This window comes from Anolis carolinensis, chromosome 5 (genome assembly GCF_035594765.1).
Source record: "Anolis carolinensis isolate JA03-04 chromosome 5, rAnoCar3.1.pri, whole genome shotgun sequence".
Taxonomy (NCBI): Eukaryota; Metazoa; Chordata; class Lepidosauria; order Squamata; family Dactyloidae; genus Anolis; species Anolis carolinensis.
Window position 1 is genome coordinate 7,847,634 of NC_085845.1, and position 15,448 is coordinate 7,863,081.

A 15,448-nucleotide genomic window follows, 5' to 3' on the forward strand; every position below is an offset into this window, starting at 1 on the left:
CAGTAGTCATTTGCAATATCTGTGGCATGTTTGTGTTCTTGTGGGAGGATGTGGGTAGCTAGCTATACCTGCTGCAAATGCAAGTTGGTGGCCTTGTTAGAAGAGAAGGTACAGCAACTTGAGGCTCGCAGTTCCCAAGATGGGGAAGCTGTCCTAAATCACATTCACTATCAGTGTATGTAATTACTTTTTCTCATTGATCTACTAAAGCTCTTTTCTTTTCATTCCAACCTATCATGAGAAAATATAAGCAGCTTATGCACCGTTTGAACAAGGCTGATTGAGAAGTATTTTTGAGGTCTGTCAATGACAAGAAATTTTTAAAAAGAGAAACTCAAATACAGAGAGCATGTCCAGAGGTGTTTAGAGCCACAGAATGTTCAACATCATTCAGAAGGAAAGTGAAATACTAAAACACAGGATGGATGAATAGGAGAAGGTAACTTGACCTGCTTGAATCCCTTACAGTTTATATTGTCACAGAACAAGTACATGGCAACGTCTATGAGTGACTGAAGCCATACCAATATTCTGTCATAGGTCTAATTTGGAAGCGGGGTCATTAAAACCAGAGGACCTAGCTTCTGAGCGAGATGGTATAAGAACAAATGGCAATTATTATAGTAACTGGAGTTTTCTGCTTTGAACACATATTTATTAATGTCTCACTAACTGTCTTAAGTTTAACAAATTTATTTTTTCTATTCAACATTGTTTGCTTTTCTGAAGTGTTGTCACCTTGGATTTCCTGAACAGAAAACAAGGTTTACAGGAATGTGAAAAATGTCTCCATTCTTTTTACATTGGTAGCTTGTTCCTTCTTTGGATATGTGTGCTTACAAACATTACATCTGTTTCACCTCATGCTAAATACTAAAGAATAAGAAGCAAGTGTGGTGTCTGAAATTGTATTAGGCTATGCCACCATTCTGCAAGAGCCATCAGATTGACTGATCCCTAGCTTCAATTCAAAAGTCTTGCTCTTTTAACAATCCAAACACACCCACAAGTCATTACTGTTACCTCCATTCTGATAAGAATAAGAATGTAACTGGCTAAAACAATATAAAAATCGAGCCACTGACATGATTTTAATGCAGAGGTTCCCTAACCGCTGAGAGCTATGTCAAGGATCTCTCCAGGGCAAAAGGTTGAAAAGGCTTACATAGATTGATAAGCTATCGCCTGCATGATGACGATTTCCAGTCCTTTCTATAAAACTTTGTGATTTGGATCCCAGTCATCTTGTAAGTAAAACATGCCCAGTCACTAAGCTACACCTCCTCTTCATTCTGAAATGATTAAAAAATCACACAGATGTGGATTTTCTCTAAATCAACAATTCAAAGATGGTTGTGGGGATGAGGGAAAAGATAATGATTACTCTCTTCAAACAAGAATTATCAGTTGACCAAGTCCCATGGACCAGCCTTTAGTTTAAAGCTGGTCAAATCAAAACCTGAGAATGTGCAGCTATTGTTTACTTAGAATAGAGTGGTCTAAGGAATATAAAGATCGATCTGAATCTGCCCCACAGAGCTGTGGAGTTTTAAACAATCATTCCCAGACTTCATGAGGAATGGACCCAACTACTACTTAAAAGAGGCTTGAGTAATTACACTTGCCCAACGCTTCCTGATTAAGGCCCTCACTATAAGCACTGTAGCTAGATGAAGTGCCTATAGCATTCGTTGCGGCAATATTATACGTAAGTCTGATTGATATAAACATGGATCCCTTTACTTTACATTCCCTTACTTTCCCCCCCCCCCCCCAAACGAAAAAAAAAAAAACCCTACTCCTAAACATCATTAACTTGAAATGTGTAGGGTAGCCTTAAGGGGCTCTGCTATAGAAATTGATTCTTAAAAGGGCCTCAGGTAGTCAAAAAAGCTGGGAACCACTGTCCTAACGACACCAGATCCGATATGATCCTGAAAGCTAAGGAGGGTCAGTCCTGGTTAAACTTGAATGGAAGACCACCAAAAGATACCATGTGCTGAAGGCTTTATTTCAGAGGAAGGAAATTGTAAAAACACCTATCAGTATTCCCTGCCTAAGAAAACCCTATGGAATTTATGGGATCATTATTAATTAACAGGCAACTTGAAGGCACATAGACAGACTGAAGTTGGGAGAGGCAGCATCTGCTCCATGAAGACAAATCAGTGATAGATATGCATACAAAAGTTTTGTGCTCCATAACTGGCATCTCCAGTGAAAAAGACTAGGCGAAAAGAAGGTGATCTGCTCAAGATCTTGGAAAATGCTGGCAATCAAAGACAATGCTGGGCTATATGAACAGTACTCTGGATCTGGTACAACACAGTTTCCAGTGATTATGAGATTAATGGATTCTCCTTCATCAGCATGAGCCTTAATACCGTATACAGTTTAACGTGCATTTGTTAATTTAAGCCAGCAGAGAACAAGTGAAGTATAACTATTGAAATAGTTCAAGTAAATCACAAAGAAAGAATTGGTTATGTATGATCACAGCTCTTCTGAAATGCTCTGAAGGAGTTTAGTACATGAAACTGAGTAACATGAGTAATATAGCTTTTTCATTCATTTGTACAGCTTAAATACCTGAAATTGTTCTCATGTACTGAAGGAATGAAAAAGAGAAAGCTAGACAGAGCTTTGCAGCTCAGACAGCTCTTCTCAATCGCTACATTTGCTGGACTATCCCTTCCAAGCCCAAAGTACCATTCCTACTCTTCCCAACATCCATCAGATCCTTTTCTACAGACAGCATTCTCCTCCTCCACACCCTTTTTTCTTACTTCTTAGCTGACAACCAGGTTGAGGGAGACACACTAAATAACATCCAACACGGAAACGGATGTAACCAGGAGGGCCTCCATTTCCCCACTTCTCACAGCAAACACTTAAATATTCTGCAGAGGTGGTGGGAGGAAGAGGGATAATGGCCTCTTTTGACGCTAAAGGTTTTGCAATTAAAGACCACACAAAGGTTAAAAATATCGGAAAGACTCCGAGGAGGAAGAGAAGTACTGTAGACTGAACCCCAATTCTTGTCAATTGCCAAAGTTAAAATTAATCTGGAGAAGGAAGGCAGCCAAAAAGACTTGCCCAGATACTGGCGAAAGAAAAAGAAAGAGATGCACAGTGGGGGAGAGGAAGGACCCACTCACCCAGAATTAACATCTGGAAAAAACATCTGTTTTGGAAACATGAGGATTACGAAATTCAGGTCCAACTCACAAAGATCAAAACATTTTTTCTTTAAAAAAAAACCTATTTTGAATTTTTTAAGACAGTTGCCTTGAAATCAGGGTAGCGAACAGCAAAATTGTTAAACTTCAAAAAAAAAAAAAAGCCCACAGCAACCCTGCAATCCTATATACATTATTTTGGGAGTAAGCAACACTGGATTATTATTATATTTATATCTCGCTTTCCTCCCAAAATTGGGGTTCAAAGAGGGCCTTCCTAGGAGTAAACAGCACTGGATTATTACCATATTTATATCTTACTTTCCCCTCAAAATTGGAACATAAAGAATATCCAATGGAACCTTCCTGGGAGGAAACTGCACTACATTCTTGTTGCTGTTATGATTATTATTCTTTCTTACTTTTCCCCTCAAATCTGGAACTGTCCTGGGAGTAAACAGCACTAGATTATATGGGATTCTCTTTGAACTCCAATTTTGTGAGACTAAATAGCATTACTGAGGAAACTGGGGTTCAAAGGGGATCCAATAGTACCTCACTTGGGAGCAAGCAGCACTGGATTACCTTTATATTCACTTGTATCACACTTTCCTGCAAAGCTTTTTGAAGAGGAACCAATGGGGCTTTTGTGGGAAGATGAAAATGGGGTGTTTATTATAGGCAAACAAATTGAAGCTCAATCCAGATAAGGCAGAGGTGCTCCTAGGCAGTCGTAAGACAGATCAGAGAATAGGGAGTCAGCCTGTGTTATAGGAGTTATACTCCTCCTGAAAATGCAAGTTCGCAGTTTGGGAGTACTCCTAGATTCAGCTCTGAACCTGGAGCCCCAGGTATCGGCTGTGACCAGGAGTGCTTTTGGACAGTTAAAGCTAAGTGCGCCAACTGTGCCCATTTCTGGAGAAATTAGACCTGACCAAGGTGGTACATGCCTTGGTTACAGCCCGGCTGGACTATTGTACTGCGCTCTACATGGGGCTGCCTTTGAAAACTGCTTGAAAACTTCAGTTGGTCCAAAGTTGGTTAGCCAGACTGCTAAGGGAACATGAGGGCCTTCTCTCGGTCCCACCACCCGCTTAAGCACGCTTGGTAGGAACACAGGATAGGGCCTTTACAGTGGCTGCTCCCAGACTGTGGAACTCCCTCCCAAAAGGAACCAGAATGGCCCCTACTGGCCTTCCACAAGCAAGTCAATAAAATAATAATAATAATAATAATAATAATAATAATAATAATAAGCAGTAGCATCAGCATCTTTATTTATATCCCACTTACCCCACTTTTCTCTCTCACAGGACCCAAATGTTTAATATTTACACAAATGACCAGTCACTGCCAGAAGGGACAGAGAGTTTTGTCTATGCTGACGATCGTGCCATCACCGCTCAAGAAGGAATCTTTGAAAAGGAACAGAAGCTCTCAGAAGCTTAAGGTGCTCTTACTGCCTATTACAGGGGAAACCAGCTGATTCCTAATCCATCTAAAATGGAGATGTGTGCTTTTCATCTTAAGAACAGACAAGCACCTCAAGCTCTGAGGATCACCTGGGAAGGAATCCCACTGGAGCATTGCAGCACACCAACATACCTGGGAGTCACTCTGGACCGTACTGTGACTTACAAGAAGGACTGCTTGAATATCAAATAAAAAGTAGTTGCTAGAAATAACATCATACGAGAGCTGACTGGAACAACCTGGGGATCACAACCAGACACAGTGAAGACATCTGCCCTTGCACTTTGCTACTCTGCAGCTGAGTACACAAGCCCAGGATGGAATACAACTCACCACACTAAAACAGTGGATGTGGCTCTTAATGAGATATGCCGCATTATCACATGTCTATACCCCACACCACTGAAGAAATTATACTTTTTAGCCAGTATTTCACCACCTAACATCCATCAGGAAGTAGCAGCCAATAATGAAAAGACCAAGGCAGTGACATCTCCGGCCCACCCTCTGTTCAGATATCAGCCAGCATGCCGGATGAGAAACTCCTTCCTAGGCACACAGAAGACTTGGAAAGGTGCTGAACAGACTGTGCTCTGGGACCATGAGATGCAGAGTCAATCTTAAAAAATGGGACCACAAAGTAGAGTCCGCGACATGCGAGTGTGAAGAAGAGCAAACCACAGACCACCTATTACAATGCAGTCTGAGCCCTGCCACATGCACAATGGAGAGCCTTCTCACAGCGACACCAGAGGCACTCCCAAGTGGCTAGCTTCTGGTCAAAGGAAGTCTAGTATAATACCAACTTTTAAACTTTGTTTTTTACCCTCAATTCACTTCTGAAATGATAAAAAAGCAACCCAAATACATATAGCCAGACCAATAAGACAAAATAATAATAAAAAACATCATAAAATGGCTAATTTAAAAACAATATACATTCATGTAGCATCATCTTGAGTTATATTGCACTCTGCTCCAGTCAATAACGTTATGGAGTTTTCTGGCACTTCACACTAAATTTCTTTGTTGAAGGCCTGTCTAAACAGGAGTTTTCAACTGGTTCTTAAAGGAGAAAAGGGAGAGAGCTGCTTTAATTTCTTTTGGGGGGGGGGTATTCCACAAGCTTGGGGCGGCCATGGAGAAGGCCCTCTCCCTAGTTGTCACCAACCGCATTTGAGACTGTGTCGGAAGTGAGAGTAGGGCCTCCTCTGACAACCTTGGGGATTGGGCGGGTTGATATGAGGAAATGCGGTAAGATAAGTAAAATGGACCTGAACCATTTAATGCTTTAAAGGTAAAAACCAGCACCTTGAATCAGGCTTGGAAACAAATTGGCAGCCAGTGAAGGAGCTGTAACAAAGGAGTTGTACGTTCCCTGGATCCAGCACCTGTGAGTAACCTGGTTGCAACTCTTTGGACTAACTGAAGTTTCTGGGCACTCTTCAGGGCCAGCCCACGTAGAGCCCATTACAGTAGTCTAAATGGGATGTAACCAAGGCATGGACCATCATAGCCAAGTCTGGCTTCTCGAGGTATGGGCGCAGCTGGTGCACAAGTTTTAACTGTATTACATTATATTACATGGCTATCTGTCCGGGGTGCTTTGAATGCAATTTTCCTACTTCTTGGCAGGGGGTGGGACTCGATGGCCCACGAGGTCTCTTCCAACTCCAGGATTCTAATATATTATAATATTTTAATTATAATATATAATTTTTTTCCTGTCTTGAGCAACTTGAGAGACTGCAAGTGGCATCTGGTGTGAGAGAATTGGCCGTCTGTAACGACGTTGCCTAGGGGATGCCTGGATGTTTTGATGTTTTTACCATCCTTGTGGGGGGCTTCTCTCATGTTCCTGCATGGAGCTGGAGCCGATAGAGGGAGCTCATCAGTGCTCTCCCTGGGTTAGATTCAAACCAACAACCTTCAGGTCAACAACCCAACCTTATTTATTTATTTAACCTTCAAGTGAGCAGTCCTGCCAGCACTGGGATTTAACCCACTGCACCACAATATTATATCATACATAATATATATTATATCATATTACAGTAGAGTCTCACTTATCCAAGCTAAATGGGCTGGCAGAAGCTTGGATAAGCGAATATGTTGGATAATAAGGAGGGATTAAAGAAAAGCCTATCAAACATCAAATTAGGTTATGATTTTACAAATTAAGCACCATTAAATAGCATTACTGAGGAAATTGGGGTTCAAAGGGGATCCAATAGTACCTCCCTTGGGAGCAAGCAGCACTGGATTACTTTTATATTCACTTGTATCACACTTTCCTGCAAAGCTGTTTTTTGAAGAGGAACCAATGGGGCTTTTGTGGGAAGATGAAAATGGGGTGCTTATTATAGGCAAACAAATTGAAGCTTAATCCAGATAAGGCAGAGGTGTTTTACAACCAATTTGGCAGAAAAAGCAGTTCAATACGCAGTAATGTTATGTTGTAATTACTGTATTTACGAATATAGCACCAAATTATCACGATATATTGAAACATTGACTACAAAAATGGCTTGGATAATCCAAAAACTTGGATAAGCGAGGCTTGGATAAGTGAGACTCTACTGTATATATTTATATATTTATATTATAATATATGTAAATTATCTAAGTAATATATTTATATGGCATGATATAAAAGCATATTATATCACAGTAGATTATGCAAATAATATGTTTATAATACATTACATTATATTACATGAGGTAATAATATATGACATTAGTTTATATCCCTCTTTATAATCCCAAAGCTCAACCTGGATCCAATGGAGGATCTACGGTATCATTACTATTACTGTATATTGATTTATAAACCGCTTTTCTCCCCCACCCGAAAAAAGTTGGTCTCAAGCCCCATCTACACTACTTCCAGTTGCGGGATTACCTGCTTTAAAGTGGATTATATGTCAGTGAAGATGGGGCCCTCACAGAGAATCCGCTTCCTGTGGACTTCTAGGCCACTTTCTCCTCACAGAGGGACTCCAGGCGCATCAGGAGGGCAAAGCACAACACTGACAAGGTGGGAGAAGGACTTACGGAGCGGGGCCAGCGGCGGCTGCCCGGCCTCCTCCTCCTCCTGCCCGCCGCCCTCCATGCACGACGCCGGGGTTGCTGCTCCGTCCGGACCGCTTTGCCCGCCTTTCCTTCCCTCACAGGCGACGCCTCAGCGCCGGACGAAGCAGCCGCGTGCAAGGCGCAAGCTGATTGGGCCGCGGATAGAGCCGCTGGAAGGGAGGCTCCGATTGGCTAATGCGAACCAACTCGCCCCTCCTCCTAATTCCTGCCTCCCACTCCAAAGCCCCGCCTCATGGTTTACCTCACTTCATATCTATGAAAGATATTCTCGGATTGGGCCGCTGAAAGACAAACTCTGATTGGCTACAGGTCCTATAACCCCTCCTCTTCGCTCCTCCCTCTTCCTCTTATTCCCGCCTTCCCCTCAAAATCGACGCCTCATTTTATACCTATGGAAAGTGGCCTGTGATTGGGTCGCTGAAAGAGAAGCTCTGATTGGTTAAGTGACATCGACTCGCTCCTCCTCCTTTTTTCGTCTTCCCGCCTTCCCTTCAAAAGCGCCGCCTCATGCTGTCCCTCACTTCTTACCTGCTTTTTGATTGGACCGCTGAAAGGAAGACTCTGATTGGGTAAGGCGCCCCAATTCAAAAGCCCCGCCTCATGCTTTACTTCATTTAATATCTATGTATGGTTTACTGTGATTGGCCCGCTGAAAGGGAGGCTCTGATTGGTATGGAACCCTAACTCGCTCTTCTTTCTTATTCTCATCTTCCCCTCATGCTTTCTCTCACTTCATACCTATGGAAGATGTGCTGTGATTGGGCCGCTAAAAGGGAGGTTTTGATTGGCTAGGAGGCACCAACTCGCTCCTCCTTATTTATGCATCCTATTCAAAAGCCCCGCCTCACACTTTCTGATTTCATACCTGCCTTCTGATTGGACCGATGAAAGAGAGGCTTTGGTTGGCTAATGCGTACCAATTCGCTCCTCCTCCTTCTTCTTGCCTACCCGCCTTCTTTTAAAGGCGCCTCCTCACGCTTTCCTTCACTTCATGACCATGGAAGCTGAAAGGGAGGCTGTGATTGGTGACCTATTATTAGTGCGCTGAAAAGGAGGCTGTGATTGGCTGCCTCCTCTTCCTTGTTTCCACCTTTCCCTTCCCTCACAGGCGCTGTATGGAAAGCGCCCTGCCATTGGACCGTTGAAACGAGCGCTGTGATTGGATAGGACGCACCAAGGCTCTCCGTTCTTTCAGAAGCTACATACTTTTCCTCAGTCTGTAAAACGCCTTTTGATTGGGCCACTGCAAGGGCAGATCTGATTGGCTGTGGTGCATTCTCGTAGCTCCTCCCCTTTTTTCTCTTTCCGCTTCAGATCTGCATCTATTCCGTTTCCTTATATTAATGTAGACGCTGCGAGGAGGGTGAGAAATCAATAAAAACGGGACAGGAAGTGGATTCTAGGTTGAGCCATGGGTTAGCCATTTTGAAAAGGTCGCTGAAAGCAGGCATGGGCAAACTTGGGCCCTCCTGGTGTTTTGGACTTCAACTCCCACCATTCCTAACAGCCGGTAGGCTGTTAGGAATGGTGGGAGTTGAAGTCCAAAACACCTGGAGGGCCCAAGTTTGCCCATGCCTGCAAAAAAAAAATCCCCTAAGGGTGCGTCTACACTGCAGAATTAATGCGGGTTGAGACCACTTACGAAAACATCCCTCCTGCGTTGGCTAGAATCCACTTGGAAACTTTGTGGCTAGTTACGCCACCTACTGGCAATACAGGGAAATGCAGGGTTGCCTCTTGGATTCAAATTTGGATTTCTGTTCCTGGGTCATCAATGTCATTTCCTAATTGGTTCTGTCGTGGGAAACTGGGTTGTTGTGAGTTTTCCGGGCTGTCTGGCCCTGTTCCAGAAGCATTCTCTCCTGACGTTTCGCCCACATCTGTGGCAGGCATCCTCAGAGGTTGTGAGGTCTGTTAGAAACTAGGCAAGTGGGGTTTATAGTATATGTCTGCTTGAGGCAAGTGTAAATGTTGCACTTGGCCACCTTGATTAGCATTGAATAGCCTTACAGCTTCAAAGCCTAGCTGCTTCCTGCCTGGGGGAATCCTTTGTTGGGAGGTGTTAGCTGGCCCTGATGAATTCATATCTGGAATTCCTCTGTTTTCAGAGTGTTGTTCTTTATTTACTGTTCTGATTTTAGATTTTTCTTTAAATACCGGTATCCCCATTTTGTTCCTTGTTATGGTTTCCTTCTTTCTGATGAACCCACCTGGACACAGCATATTATTTGAAAACACAGAAATGCTGGACCACTCTAACAACCACCATGTCAGACGACGCAGATAAGCCATTGAAATCCACAACCAGGTGGACAATTTCAACAGAAAGGAGGAAACCATGAAAATGAACAGAATCTGGCTCCCAGCATTAAAAAAAACTCTAAAATCGGGACCATAAATAAAGAACAACACTCAGAAAAACAGGGGAATTCCAGACAAGAAACTATCAGGGCCAGGTTACACCTCCCAACAAAGGATTCCACCAGGCAGGAAGCAGCCAGGCTTTGAAGTTACAAGTCTATTCATTGCTAATCAAGCTGGCCAATTGCACATTCACACTTGCCTCCAACAGACAAGAGTTCTTTCTCCCATCCTGGACATCATTCCAGAGATATATAAACCTCCCTTTCCTAGTTTCCAGTATACCTCACAACCTCTGAGGATGCCTGCCATAGATGTGGGTGAAATGTCAGGAGAGAGTGCTTCTGGAACATGGCCATACAGCTCAGAAAACTCACAGCAACCCAGTGATTCCAGCCATGAAAGCCTTTGACAAGACATTGAACATGAGAAACATTTATTAAACTGAAAAAACTTTTTTGCAGCAGCAGCAAAAACAAACTTTCTGGAGTAGAACAACTACAGTAGAGTCTCACTTATCCAAGACTCGTTTATCCAAGGTTCTGGATTATCCAATGCATTTTTGTAGTCAATGTTTTCAATATATTGTGATATTTGGTGCTAAATTCATAAATACAGTCATTACAACATAACATTACTGTGCATTGAACTACTTTTTTTGTCAAATTTGTTGTATAACATGATGTTTTGTCGCTTAATTTGTAAAATCATAACCTAATTTGATGTTTAGTTTAGCCCGTTTAGCCCGCTTGGATAAGTGAGGCTCTACTGTACTTTCGAAGTAAGCAAACAGAAATAACATTTTCAAACCAGAAACAGAACATTTTTTCAAATTTTGTTACATTGTATGATTATTGGAATTATATATATTTACGTCCCCCTTCTTCTCTCCCAAAGTTCACTCAAAGTTTATTTTCATTATTTCTACCCCGCCCTTCTCACTCTTTTTAATTATGTATCACACCTATGAAACTTGAATAAAAATCTAAATAAAAAAATCATACCTGATGTCAATTAAAACCCAAAGCAGACAAACATTAAAACAGAATTAACCACAGGAGTTTTTAAAAAAACATTAGCCAAAACCTGTTGGACGGAATGTTGAATATGTTGGATAATAAGGAGGGATTAAGGAAAAGCCTATTTAATGTCAAATTGTGTTACGATTTTACAAAAAGCACCAAAACATCATGTTTTACAACAAATCAACAGATCAAGCAGTTTAATACATGGTAACATTATGTGGTAATTGCTGTATTAATGAATTTAGCACCAAAAGATTGCAATGTATTGAAAACATTGACTACAAAAACATTGGCTACTAAAAGGAAGACTGTGTTGGATAATGCAGAACGTTGGATAAGCGAAGGTTGGATAAGTGAGACTCTGCCCATTTTGCAAACGTTTGAATGTTTGGAGAGCCCGGCAGCAGTTAACAGTGCCCAGGATATCTTTTTGAAACAATTTTTACCCATTTTAATAGTTATATTGTCTCTGCGTAGAAGAGGCCAGAGAGTCTACTGTAGTTCTGTAAAGCATCACATGCATTTTATGGTATGAGATAAATAAATTATTATTATTATTATTATTATTATTATTATTATTATTATTATTATTATTTATACCGTGTTTTCTCTCTTCCACAGGAGAGTCAAAACATCTTAACATAAATGCATCATCAGCATACAATTTAAAATACAGTAGAATTTCACTTACCCAACATTTGCTTATCCAACATTCTGGATTATCCAACGCAGTTTGCCTCTTGCCCCGATCCACAGCTGTTTCTCTAGGCAGCACGGATTAAACTTTTTATGGATTTAATTTCCGACCATGTTGCTACTGTAAGTTTATTTTATGCAATTCTATCTTTCTTTGTAGTCAATTTGTTAGTAGCAAATGTTATTTAGTCAATGTTTCAATATATTGCAATGTTTTGCTGCTAAATTAATAAATACAGTAATTACTACATAACGTTACCGTGTATTGAACTGCTTTTTTCTGTCCATTTGTCATAAAACACGATGTTTTTGGTGCTAAATTTGTAAAATCATTACTTATTTATTTATTTATTCGCAACATTTATATCCCGCCCTTCTCACCCCGAAGGGGACTCAGGACGGTTTACAAGTATATATACATACAATATATTATATTATACGAATATATTGCAATATTATTAGTAATATTGCATGTAATATAAATATACAATTATAATAGTAAATTATAATTATTATTACATTGTCTTACATCATAATAATATTATTAATATTGCATGTATATACAATATATTATAATATTAGTACAGTATAATATTATTATATATTACTAGCTTTGCCCAGCCACGTGTTACTGTGGCTTATGGGAATCCTTTGTTGGCCAGGTGGGATAGCAGCGAATAGCCTTGCAGTCTCAAAGCCTGGCCGTTTTCTGGAGTAGCTGGAGCTTTTTGTTGTATGAACATAGAGGCAGATAATCTGTATTTTATAGGCAGTGTGGAAGAGGCCTAAGTGAGGCCTAACTCTGCCTGTCCCCTGGGCTGAGTGGGTTGCTAGGAGACCAAGTGGGCGGAGCTTAGCCTTTTAACTGGCAGCAATTAGAATAAAAACAATTATTCCTCTCCGTCTAATTAGGACTTTATTTTTCTTTTCTTTTTGTTGTATGAACATAGAGGCATGGATGAGGGGTTCTGCTGCCAAGTTTAGTGTTTCTGAGATGTGTAGTTTTGTTGTTTTGTCCTAGGCCGAAATTTCATTACCCTTTTATATAGATAGATTATACAGTAGAGTCTCACTTATCCAACGTTCTGGATTATCCAACGCATTTTTGGAGTCAATGTTTTCAATATATCATGATATTTTGGTGCTAAATTCATAAATACACTAATTACAACATAACATTACTGCATATTGAACTACTTTTTCTGTAAATTTTGTTGTATAACATGATGTTTTGGTGCTTAATTTGTAAAATCATGACCTAATTTGATGTTTAATAGGCTTTTCCTTAATGCCTCCTTATTATTATTATGGTGGAAAGATGTCTTCCTGGCCCCGCCTTCTTCATTCTGATTCAGAATGGCAGATAGACTCTTAATTTAACATTTAATAGGCTTTTCCTTAATCTCTCCTTATTATCCAACATTTTCGCTTATCCAACATTCTGCCAACCCATTTATGTTGGATAAGTGAGACTCTGCTGTATACGACTATGCAAACAATAACACAGGATTAAATCTAAACAGTATTTAAAAATTCCTAGTTAGAAACCATTAAAAACATGGTGATGATATAATTATGTTTCAGTTTATTTTCTATTTATATTTTGATGCATTTGTATTTTTTAAATTTGCACTGCGATATATTTATTGCGATTTGTAGGAATTCAGCAACCCAAGACCACAAACTTCAACCTTCCAAAGCACATTTGATGGACAGCCCAGGGCGGAGGCTCTCAGCCAATGGGAGGCCGGCGGGGGCGGGATGAGAACGTTCCCCTGGAATTAGTTCCCATTAGAGTCCGGCTTCTTTCTAAGGTCGCAAGATCAGGTAAGGAGAAGTGTGCAATGGCTTCCCCATCTTGGGAAGAAGTTATATTGTGCTCCAACTTCTTTTCCCTTGTGTTGTGCCTTTGTTCTTTTTGCAAGAGTTTGTTCTTTCCCGGAAAGAGATGTTTGCAGTCCTTGCAAGGCCATGGCTTTCGCTTTCAGCGGCGGGCCTTGCATCCCAGGGCTTGCCTTTGTTGCAGAGTAAACAATGCAAGGTCAGAGTTGGGAGGGTTGGAGTTTTGTCCTTGCAATGCCCCATCCACACATTCAGGTCTATGTACACGTGTACATAGAAGAAGCAAGGCCAAAGGCTGGGATTTGCAACCTTACATTTTCAGGGAGTAAGACTAGCAGCCCAGAGGACTCCATAGAGGTGGGGAGATCTTTACCATTGTTATTTTTAAAATATATTTATATTTATATTATTTACATTATATTTATATTATTTACTCCCATTGGCAGAGAAGAAAGAAGTAAAACTCATTTGCAAATTTGACTTCTCGAAAGCAAGCAAAATAAATAAATAATATAACAAATGTAAATACGGTATGTGTTGTTGAAGGCTTTCATAGCTGGATTCACTGGGTTGGTGTGAGTTTTCCAGACTGTATGGCTATGTTCCAGAAGCATTCTCTCCTGACGTTTCGCCCACATCTGTGGCAGGCATTCTCAGAGGTTGTGAGGTCTGTTGGAAACTAGGCAAGCATGTGGAAATTTTCAGCAGAAAGGAGGAAACCATGAAAATGAACAAAATCTGGCTACCAGTATTAAGAAAAACCCTCTAAAATCAGAGCAGTAAATAAAGAACAACACTCTGAAAACGGGAATTCCAGGCATTAATAAATTGGGGACAGCTAACACCACCCAACAAAGGATTCCCCCAGGCAGGAAGCAGCCAGGCAATTAAATGCTAATCAAGCTGGCCAATTGCAACATTCATAGAATCGTAGAGTTGGAAGAGACCTCATGGGCCATCCAGTGCAAGAAGCAGGAAAATCCACCCTCTGCAAGAAGCAGAAAAATCGCATTCAAAGCACCCCCGACAGATGGCCATCCAGCCTCTGCTTAAAAGCCTCCAAAGAAGTAGCCTCCACCACAGTCTGGGGCAGAGAGTTCCACTTGCCTCAAACAGGTAATAGTTTCCTTCTCTCACCCTGGACCTTCCACAGATATATAAACCCCACTTGCCTAGTTACCAGCAGAACCTCACAACCTCTTAAGATGCCTGCCACAGGGGTGGGCAAAACCTCAGGAGAGAATGCTTCTGGAACACGGTCATACAGTCTGGAAAACTCACAGCAACCCAGTGATTCCAGCTATGAAAGCCTTCAACAACACATGTCATATTTACATTTGTTATATTGTTTATTTTGCTTGCTTTCGAGCAAATTTGAAAATAAGTTTTACTTCTTTCTTCTCTGCAGCTGGGAGGGTGAAATTCCCTGTTAACCCACACTGTTTTAATGACGAAAATTAAATTTGCATCTTATGTTCAGTCATTGTTTTGTGTATTTTAATATGTATTTTGTGGAAATACTTTTTAATATGTGTATTTTAAGAGTGTTTTTAGCCGTGAGTAGAGGCGGGCAAGAAATGAAAACTATTATTATTAAATACAATAGAGTCTCACTTATCCAACATAAACGGGCTGGCAGACTGTTGGATAAACGAATATGTTGGATAATAAGGAGGGATTAAGGAAAAGCCTATTAAACATCAAATTAGGTTATGATTTTACAAATTTAGCACCAAAACTTCATGTTATACAACAAATTTGACAGGAAAAAGTAGTTCA

The 15,448-nt window shown here is 40.8% G+C and overlaps 2 protein-coding genes across 4 annotated transcripts in view; one reads left to right on the forward strand and one right to left on the reverse strand.

Moving 5' to 3' along the window:
- ptpra (protein tyrosine phosphatase receptor type A) overlaps positions 1 to 7,911 on the reverse strand; it is a 135,836-nt gene extending 127,925 nt beyond the window's left edge. Inside the window, exon 1 of one of the 3 annotated variants that reach the window (XM_062982253.1) lies at positions 7,707 to 7,911. The gene's annotated coding sequence lies outside the window, so the exon portion shown is untranslated. Of the gene's footprint in view, positions 1 to 7,554 lie in introns of all 3 variants that reach the window. The other 2 variants (XM_062982251.1, XM_062982250.1) reach the window with 2 other exon arrangements.
- A 102-nt stretch (positions 7,912 to 8,013) lies between these two features.
- The window catches only part of mavs (mitochondrial antiviral signaling protein), a 28,657-nt gene continuing 21,222 nt past the window's right edge, over positions 8,014 to 15,448 (forward strand). Inside the window, exons 1-3 of the mRNA XM_062982254.1 lie at positions 8,014 to 8,314; positions 11,753 to 11,950; positions 13,487 to 13,654. The gene's annotated coding sequence lies outside the window, so the exon portion shown is untranslated. The remainder of the gene's footprint in view (positions 8,315 to 11,752; positions 11,951 to 13,486; positions 13,655 to 15,448) is intronic.